Below are 10,123 nucleotides of genomic sequence, written 5' to 3'. Positions count from 1 at the left end.
TAGACATGAGTCTATTAATAATGATTTGTCGTATGGAAAATATGGAATGTTTCCATATTGGGAGTTGAAGAATAGATGAGAAAGTTAGAAACTTTAATGCAAGAAGGATGTTCAAAAGAATGTACTTTGAATCTGAGACTTCATTTCCATGGAATTGTCTTGTAACAATCTCCAAAGGAATATTTTGTAATATCGTTGGTCAAGTCTCTATGACTTTTGGTACCTAGGCATTACAGAAGAATCATTGCATGATAGTTTAGAATCTGTCACTTCCTAGTAGTGACAAGAATTTGGAATTCTTACACTTGCAATAAAGATTTGGAATTGTGAAATGAGCATCATTGAAATGTTTTTCAATCGATCTATTTCACAAAGTTAGGACCATAGACAAACATAGTGTGCATGCTTGGAGCATGGCATAGCTATTATTTTAATTCAAGTATTAAGTTGATAAGTCGAAACATTATACAATGAATAACGAGTAATCAATATGGCACTCAAAGGTTTTGGGGCCATATAGGATTAGTATTATTCTTGTGTTTCACTTTGCATGTTTTGACTTCTGAATAACTTGGTTATTCAAACCATCCACAGTCGATCATACTTTGGAAGCAGGTATTGAGGCAAGACTGTCATGAATGGGTCTGTAGTTTGTCTAGGTGTTTTAGACATAGCTGTAGTGTTCATGAGTACTCCTGGAATAAGATTCGAGTATTGGATTCAACCCACGCTCATCTGAATCACTTCAAGGATTTATCACGAGTGATTGTGAGACAATAATATCTTATATTCTTGAAACAGAGGCATGTGAGTTGTAGTTGCAAGTCGGTTGCACATTGACATATATAAACGCACCAGTAACTTGGTGCTATAAAACATATTGCTGTGTGTAATTTGATGAGTAAGTACAAGCAAGCACTTGAGTCGAAGTTTATTTGTTCCTTTTACCCCATGTGGTTAAAAGTGATATATGTGGCCCCCTCGATGATTTGGTGATGACACAAACTTGAAGGGCACAATCGAGATTTAAAAGTGCTTGGCCAAGCATGGACTGATTTGATTTGTTCAATTAGATAGTCACCATAAATCAGAACTTGGGAGACAACAGATAGACAGAGAGAATGATTATAACCCATTTCTCAGTCCATATGATATCTAGAATGGAGGACTATATGATCCCTTATCTAATGGATGCGTCATTGACTAGGAGTTCGACAACGGCTTTTAAGAGCTATGATTGGTAGTCGGGTTTTGGAGTCGAACTTGCAATAATAGTTATTAGACTTATCCAAGTGGGATATTGTTGGATTTAGTATCTAAGCCCATAACTATAATTGGTATGTACTTGACCCGAGAGTAGCATGGTCCATTTGGGTTGCATGGCACCGAAACAAATTTGTAAGGATGGACTTTTGAGAAGAGGATATTCATGATTTATTAATATATTATAAGTTCTAATATATTAATATGAAATCATATTATTTAATTAGTACTGATCAATAATTAATTTGGAATTAATTTTGTGATAAAAAGAGACTAATTAAATATAAGGGGTTGATTTGGTAAAATCATTCATTCTTATGGTGTGGGCCAATGATCCATGATTCCTTAGGTTGGGCTAAACCCATGTGACAACACATGGATGATCCATGGAGGTTTAAACCCATGGAGCCTATGGAATATGGAAGGTCATGCTCATTAGGGTTTACATGGTGTAACCCTAGTTTTGCCACACTATATAAGAAACCCATTAGCAAAATTAGCACCCTAGTGTTCTTGGAAGAGCTAAATCCAATTTTTGAGTGCAAGTATTCTCTCTCAAGTCCTCAATTGTTGGTGGTGTTGTGTGATTCCATTTGAGGTGCAACAATTGGGGCACTAAGTTCTTAAAGGCCAAACTCAAGAAGTTCTACAAGCTATAATAAAGGGGTAACTCTATAACTCCCTTTTATGTTGATTATATCATTTTGCATGCTAGTTGTAGGCATAATGCTTTGAAAACAATATTGCATGTATAATTAGAGAAAACATAGATCCAAAGCATTTAGGGTTGTATGTGAACCATAAGATGTTTTAGTATACCAAAACCCTTCACTTTATATCAACGCGTAGCTATCTACGATTACTACAACTTGCATTTAGACTCTGTCAGCTAGTTTGTAACGACCAAAAAATCACAGCATAATTTTTTTAATGGAAACCCTCCATGGTCTTACTTTGGGTGCCATGGGAACCCCCACATCATCTTAACCCACTGCCATGGGCTCCTCCTATGGTCTTGACTTGAAATGCCATGGGCACCCCCACATGGTCTGACATCCAAGTGCCTCGAGCCCCCCCCCCCCCCCCCCCCCCGGGTCTTCCATACAAGCAACACAGAGTCAACTAGCATACCACATATGATAGAAATATCTAGCATACCACATAACACATAATGGGCCGACATTGGTGCCTTCGACCCATGGATATAGTGAGGAACCTCAACTCGCACTGCTGAATCATACAGAAAACCCTTGGCTGCTGGCTGACAGATCCTTGATTTACCAATAACAAATCAAAACAATACCCAATTAACAATTGGGTTCTAATCCATAAACATAACTTCAAACCTGGGGTGAAAAGACCATTTTACCCCTAACCTAGCCTTAACCAAAACTATGGCCCAAACTGAAATCTGAAAGGCCCAAAAGGCCAGTTAACAATCAATGGCCCAATTTTCCAAATTAGGCCCAAATTTCTACATGGCCTTAACTTAAGGTCCAACCATCTTTCCAGTCTAAAACACTTGGCATTCTGATTGCCCATTAGCCCATATCCATTCAAAGCCCAAATATGGCCCACTCATGGCCCAATTTTCCAAATTGGGCCCAAACCTCTCCAATGGACCTTATACTAAAGCCCAATAATTTCCTTGGTCTAAAAATCCAGATGTCCACGAAGGCCCATAACAACTTAGTCCAAGAAATGGCCCAACCCGAGGCCCATAATTGCGAAGTCCACTCCGACTGAGTATGCAGGGCGTACTCAGCAGTACGCTGCTCGTACTAGCTTAATGGCTTGTACGCCCAACATACTAGCTTGTACGCCCAACATACTCCCTTTTTAATCCCACTTTTTCCATTAAGAACTTAATGATTAACCCATAAGTCGAAACCACAGATCTGAGTCCCAAATAACGTCTAGACCCATAAAGTCATTGACTTGGTGACTTTGTATGCCCCAAATGAACCCAAATTCCAAATATAACACTCTACTACCAAGGAAATGGTTCTAACTCATGCATGGATGGATTTAAACCTTAAAGGTGCCAACTTTATGGACCTTAAACCTCAGAAACACTAAGAGGGGCAACTCAAGGCTCCTGGAATGAAATCAAGACCACTAGATCTCATACTTGGGACCAAAATAAACCAAAACTCATAAGTAGTAGATCTAAGACATCAATGATCAAGTTCAAAGCTTTATACCTCCAACAAGCTGGAAATGAGACACATAAGCCAGATCCATAAGCTCTTCCTTGATTCCCATCCTTGCACCAAGCTCTATCTGTTGGATATAGTGTCTAAGTCCATAACTATATTTGGTATGTACTTGACCCGACCTGGCATGGTCCATTTGGGTTGCATGGCATCATGCATTTGGATAGACTAAAATGAGAGAAATAACAACACTTAAGGTTTATTAATATATTATAAGTTCTAATATATTAATAATATTATTTAATTAGTATTGATCAAAAATTAATTTGGAATTAATTAAGTGATCAAAAGAAGACTAATTAAATATATGGGTTGATTGTGTAAATCACTCATACTTGTATAGTGGGCTAATGCTCCATGAATTATCAAGTTGGGGTAAAACCCATAGGATGCTCCATGGTGTTTATAGAACCCATAGGTCATTGAAATGAAAAGTCATGAAAATTAGGGTTTACATGGTGTAACCCTAATTGTAACACACTATATAAGCATCATGTTATTCACCAAAATCGGCCACTAAGAGAAACAGGTGAGGGATAGCCGATTTTAGAAGTGTTCCATTTCACTCTAAGTTATTCCAAGTGCATTTGGTGTTGTGTGAAACATTTGAGGCATCACACTTGAGGTGCTTGGCTCACAAGGTTCTCAAGGAATCCAAGCTACTACAAGGTATGTATTTCTTACTATCTTTTATGTTTAAAAGTTCCCCATGTATGCCAGATAGGTTATGAACCTTGGAAAATCAAATTTGCATGTATCATAGATAAAACATAGATCCAAGGTTTCTAGGGTTGCATGTACACTATAGGAGTGTTAGAATGCTCAAAACCCAACACTATCTTCATAGAAATGGACCAAAACACCAAAAATGGACATCATAAGCTCAAGATACCACAATGAAGACTTAAGGACGAATCCTAGGGTTTTAGAGGGTGGAGGCTGACTTAGAATGAAGAAGGAGGCTTAACCTTATGCTTAGATAGGGTACAAACCTTAGATTAGGGTTCTCAATCTGACCCTCGTACGCCCATCGTACCTTATCGTACGCCTCGCATACGAGGCCGCACACCTTAACCCAACCTCGCACAAACACCCCACGTTCCTCCCAGCTACGCTTCACGTAGTTCCTTCTCCTCGGTACGCCCTACGTACCACCTTGGTACGCCCCGCGTACTAGGGTTTTTCCCAAACCCTAATTCTTCTGAAGGCCACAACTCTTTCGATACAACTTTGATTCCAACAATCTATATATCCCTAAAAAGGTATCGAGATGCTCTACACTATTATCAACTCAAAATGGAAACAATGTGAAACAAGATGTTACATAGTTCTCACTTTATTTTTAAAGTTATATTTTTAATAGACTTAGATTGTTAAAGTCCGTATAAAAATCATAACTCTTTCATACGACATCCGTTATCGACTGTCTTTACATGGAAAAACTCCTATTCACGAGATCTTCAAATCTCGTTTATCATGTTTTATATAACAATCAACCAATTTTAGTTTCAGTTACTATGTCTCACACTACTATGTCGAAACTTTGAAAAATCATAAATTCCTCATATGAAGTCAAATTTAGACGTTCTTTATATGCATGGGTTCACTTTTTCGATTACTACGAATTTCATCAAGACTAATTTTCCTAAATATTACTCTATCAAAAACGTATATTTACGGAACTGATCATTAATATTATAAGTCGAAAATAGGGTGTTACAACAACAAGAAAAAAAGGAGAGATAGAGAGAGATTAAGATGTATATATATATATATATATATATATATATATATATATATATATATATATATATATATATAGAGAGAGAGAGAGAGAGAGAGAGAGATGTAATGCCCGTAGATTCAGGCTAGTCAATTTAGAGACAATGAGCGTCAAAAATGAATTTTTGATGGAAGATTAATTAGAAGGAATAATCTTAACCAAGTTATAGTATATTTCACAAGGGTTTCGTACATATAAAGAATGCTGAAATCCGAGTTATAACAAAGAAGTTATAACGAAGAAGTTATGACCCTTCAAAGTTTTACGGCTAAACCGACACGACACCACGTAATGTAAAAAGTGAATTTTTGATAAATTACTTTTTAGCCTTAGCGGTCTAAACAAAAGTCGTAGTATACATTATATTGAGAACGTGCATAAAAAGAGCGTCCAAATCTGACTTCATATGAGGAAGTTATAACTTTTTTTTAAGATTTAGCATAAAAGTGCACAACCCAAAATTCAAATTTTAGATCAATCGATTTTTAGCCAACACAACCAAAATGAAAATTAAATATCTCATTAATAGGAGCTCAACGATAAAAATACAGTCGAAAACGGAGTCTATATGTAGAAGTTATGAATTTTACACGGTCGTTAAACGGTGTATTTTTCTCATACTATTAAATTTAGAATCGGTCAAGAACTAGCCGATGGAGTCAAAAGGAGACTTGTATATCTTATCAATACCTACGTGTGGATATAAAGAACATCGAAAACGAAGCTCGTATGCGAAAGTTATGAAATTTAGAAGTCAGGATGGGCTGATATGAAGTGGGTGACGTGGCGCGATCCGAGTCATTGCCTCCTCCCCATGCATTGCCACAAGATGGTGACATGTGGCACACCAAATCAACGAGTTGGAGGCTCAAACTCGCTGAGTTGGGCCATTTTTCAGCCTATAAATACCATACGAGAGCACCCTATTTTCCTCACTCTCACCCTCTCTCTCTCTCTCTCTCTAATTTCTCTCTAAACCTTTCCCAAAGCCCTAGTAACTCCTAATTGCTAGAGGAAAGCCCCGGGGCGCTAGAAGGCTACGAGAAGAAGAGCTTTCGGCTCAGAAGTTCTGCCCCCGCAGAGCCCGGTTCCTAGCCAAACCTCCCGGTAGGTGAGTTATGCTTACCCTACTTCAAGTATAAGTTATGTTTAAGTTCAATATCGTTATTATGAACTTATAAACAATAAATATATTATAAAATATAATATAAAAAGTGTTATTATAATATCTTTTAACTACTCGCGGTACGGGGAATCTGGATTGAAGGGTCGTATAGAGTTGTTGGATTTCAGAAGTGCTATAATGCCAAAATGGTCATGCCCTCCGATGTTTCATGTCCGAACCCTGTCTGTACATAGTGGTTGAAAAACATTGTTTAACACTTATAACATAATAACGCTCGTAATTATTCGCGACAAATATTAGGCTAAAATCTAGTGGTAATGATACTAGATTTCACCGAAGGAAAACATAATTGTTACAAGTGAAGCGATGCCCGAGTTTGGAATCATCACTTTAACAAGTGAGTGCATAGTTACTTTCATCTTACACATAGATATGAATTATTTAATATAAATTACGTGCTATGTGTGTATATTATTTGTGTTCTTGATATCTATGCTGGAAGAACAAAATATACATGTTTTACTTGATTTAAACTGTATACGTATTTTATACCTATAATTATGATGGGTAAAGATGGATAAATTAAAGATGAGATTAATGATGAGAGATGTGTTGGGTGTGTCAAACCCAACAAATAATAGGGGTACAACAGACTCTAAATACACTGCTTTAATGTACTAAAAAGTAGTACAAGGCAAGCATGGTCGAACCACAGAGACACGTGATAAAAGTCTATACCTATTTGCGCAAGGTAATTTAGTCATAAAGGGGGATTTTTTTTGCAAAAGTCAAATAATGAAAATAACAATCAACTTTGAAACATGCAAAAAATGAAATAAATTTGTAAACAAGTTGTAAAAGTGCTTCCAGTTTTAGTTCTCAATGTTGTCATTTAACCTGATTATGACTTGATGTAATTTGTGATTACTATTCTAAGTTGATACTGAAAGATATTAACACGCTCTAATACCTCTCACTTGCCAAATTATCTAACCAAAACACGCTCTTTGATTAGACCTAACTTTACTAATTCAACCTAAACACGCTTTTAGATTGTATTGAAAAACTGCATTAAGTTTTGTACAAGCTTCCCAACAATGTTCATTTCTTCTCATACGCTCAGAAGTGTGAAAACAAGTGATATATGTTTTACAATAAGAAAACTTATTGTTTGTTAATAATCATTAACTTTACAGAACGATTAGGTGCCCTAAAAGTTAATTAACTGCACAAAAATTTAATTCATGAAAGTGGCCAATCAAACACAAATCAAATTCAAGGATTCTAGTTTGAACAAAAACCTAATCACTAGAATAGAACCACAAATCAAACATCAAATCATATGTTTCAAGTCAAGCAATCAACATGTTTTGAACAAGAACTAGAAACTAGGGTTTCTTAGCCACACATGGCTAAGAACAAATCAAACAAGAATAAAGATGGAATTGGAATGTTTAATGCTTACAAAAATGAAATCAAAAGTGTTTGCAATGATTAGGTCTTCTCAAAAACTCCAAGAAATCTCCCAAAATCGCCCAAGATCGCCCAAAGTTACTCCAGAAACCGTCTCTATTTCAAAAATGACGTCTTCTCTTGTTTTAATTAATGTTCACGTGCATATCATAAGGCCATGCGTTTTTAGCATGGCCATGCGTTTTGCCCATGTGTTTTTGGCATGGCCCATGCTTTTTGCTAAAAATCACATAAGTCTTCAGTGTTGGCTCCATCTTCAATCTAACTTCACCACGAGTCATGTTACTCAGATATAAGATGGGAAAGGACAAAAACGACCCGTGTAGGTGTGACGTGAACTGTGTTTCAAATGTAGTCCTTTGCTATGATGATAATACAACAATGATTCGGGTTATGTCTTCATGTTTTCTTCCATGTCATGACCGGTACATCTTCTTTTCATGCTCCAAGCCTCAAGTTCCATGCATCCAAGCTCCAAGCTCCACGCTCCATAATGCCTGCAAAATAAATCAAAAATAATGAAGTACCAGGCATTCTCAATAAAATATGCAATTGCCCAAATTATTGACTAAATGCAAGAATTATGAAGTAGAATGCTATGAAAGGACGAAAATAAACATGCAAAATAGGTGCATAAAATGCATCTATTAAGATGAAAGATGATATAGATGAACATTGGTAGCTATGGACTTAGTGCCTAATAGATAAACCCTGACAATTATGGACTTAGTGCCTGATAGATAAACCCTGTCAACTATGGACTTAGTGCCAAATAGATAAACACGACAACTATGAACTTAGTGCCTTAGAAATGAACGTTAGCAATAATGGATTTAGTGCCCTATAAATGGATATTGCAACTATGGACTTAGTGCCTAATAGATAACATCGACCGTTATGGACTTAGTGTCTGTTGGATGAACCCTGGTAGCGATGGAGTTCGTGCATATTCCTTAGGACAATGCTTAGGAATGAATGAATGATGAATAGACGATTCTTAGGGTAGATCCTTAAGAATAAATAAGATAATGGGGATGAGAAGTTGGGTTAATTGTTTGATGATGAAACATAATAACTTTATTATTGTGGGTTGAAAACCCTATGTACTCACCGGGTTTTCCAACCTGACCCACTCAGTTTACTTGTAGCACAGGTATCGATGCAAAGCTATATTACACTGAGAAATTAAAGGAGATGTAAATCACTAGCGTAAATGAATGTAAGGTCTGTTTATGCTTATGTTTCTGTATTGACGATGACATCCCAAAATTTTAATATAAACAAAATACATTTCTTCGGAAATGCTTTGATAATATGTTTATCATGTTTCATGGGAACAAATTCCACAATATTATTCTTTAAAATGAATACTCTGATTTTCAAATAAGCATAAGTAAATTTTTTTAAAATGACCGTGAATTTGGGGATGCCACAAGAAAGAAACTTGAGAATGAGATCTTACCTAGTTCGGCACCAAAGAAGATGACGATGATAGAAATTTTCTTGAATAGAGGAAGATAGATCATGAAAGAATATGTGAAGAGGCTAATGGGGAAGAATAAAGGGATGAGGGTATGAATGGGTCATCAATATTTTTTTGTATTTTATAAATAGTTATAAGAAATAAATAAATCATAAAAGAAATTAATATTGACAAAATAGACTTTTTATATGCAAAAGGGACTAAAGACGTAATAAAAAGAAGTTATTGGGACTTTCCAAGTGTAAAAAAATAGTTTAAGACCAAACGTGTAATTTTAACGTACCACGGGGACGATTTTAATAACATAATATTATTATTATTATTATTATTATTATTATAGTTTTAGTTAAATATATCTTATTGGTTTTTAAATTATTTGTGTTTTAGAAAAACTTTGTTTATATATAATTGTATCTTTACTTTTATGAGCGATGATATAATATGTATGGTTCAATAAGTTATTTTTTTGCAAATTATATATATATATATATATATATATATATATATATATATATATATATATATATATATATTATCGTAATTTAAAGATATTTTCAGTAACTTATTTTCCTCTGATCAATGTAAATTTTTTTAATTAAATTTCATTTAAAGGCTTAAAATTTTAGGCTCAAATACAAAGCGTTACAACCAAGGTTTTATAAAGCTCGTCATGGTTTTGCCATTTCTCTAAGGCTTATACTTGTTGCCAAATTTTAACAAAATGTCGCAACCTTAATATTTGCCAAAATTTAAAGATTTGAACTAAGGAAAGTTATTTA

This window comes from Lactuca serriola, chromosome 1 (genome assembly GCF_051521515.1).
Source record: "Lactuca serriola cultivar US96UC23 chromosome 1, Lser_US96UC23_V15, whole genome shotgun sequence".
Lineage (NCBI taxonomy): Eukaryota > Viridiplantae > Streptophyta > Magnoliopsida > Asterales > Asteraceae > Lactuca > Lactuca serriola.
Note: the sequence above shows the minus strand (reverse complement) of the source record.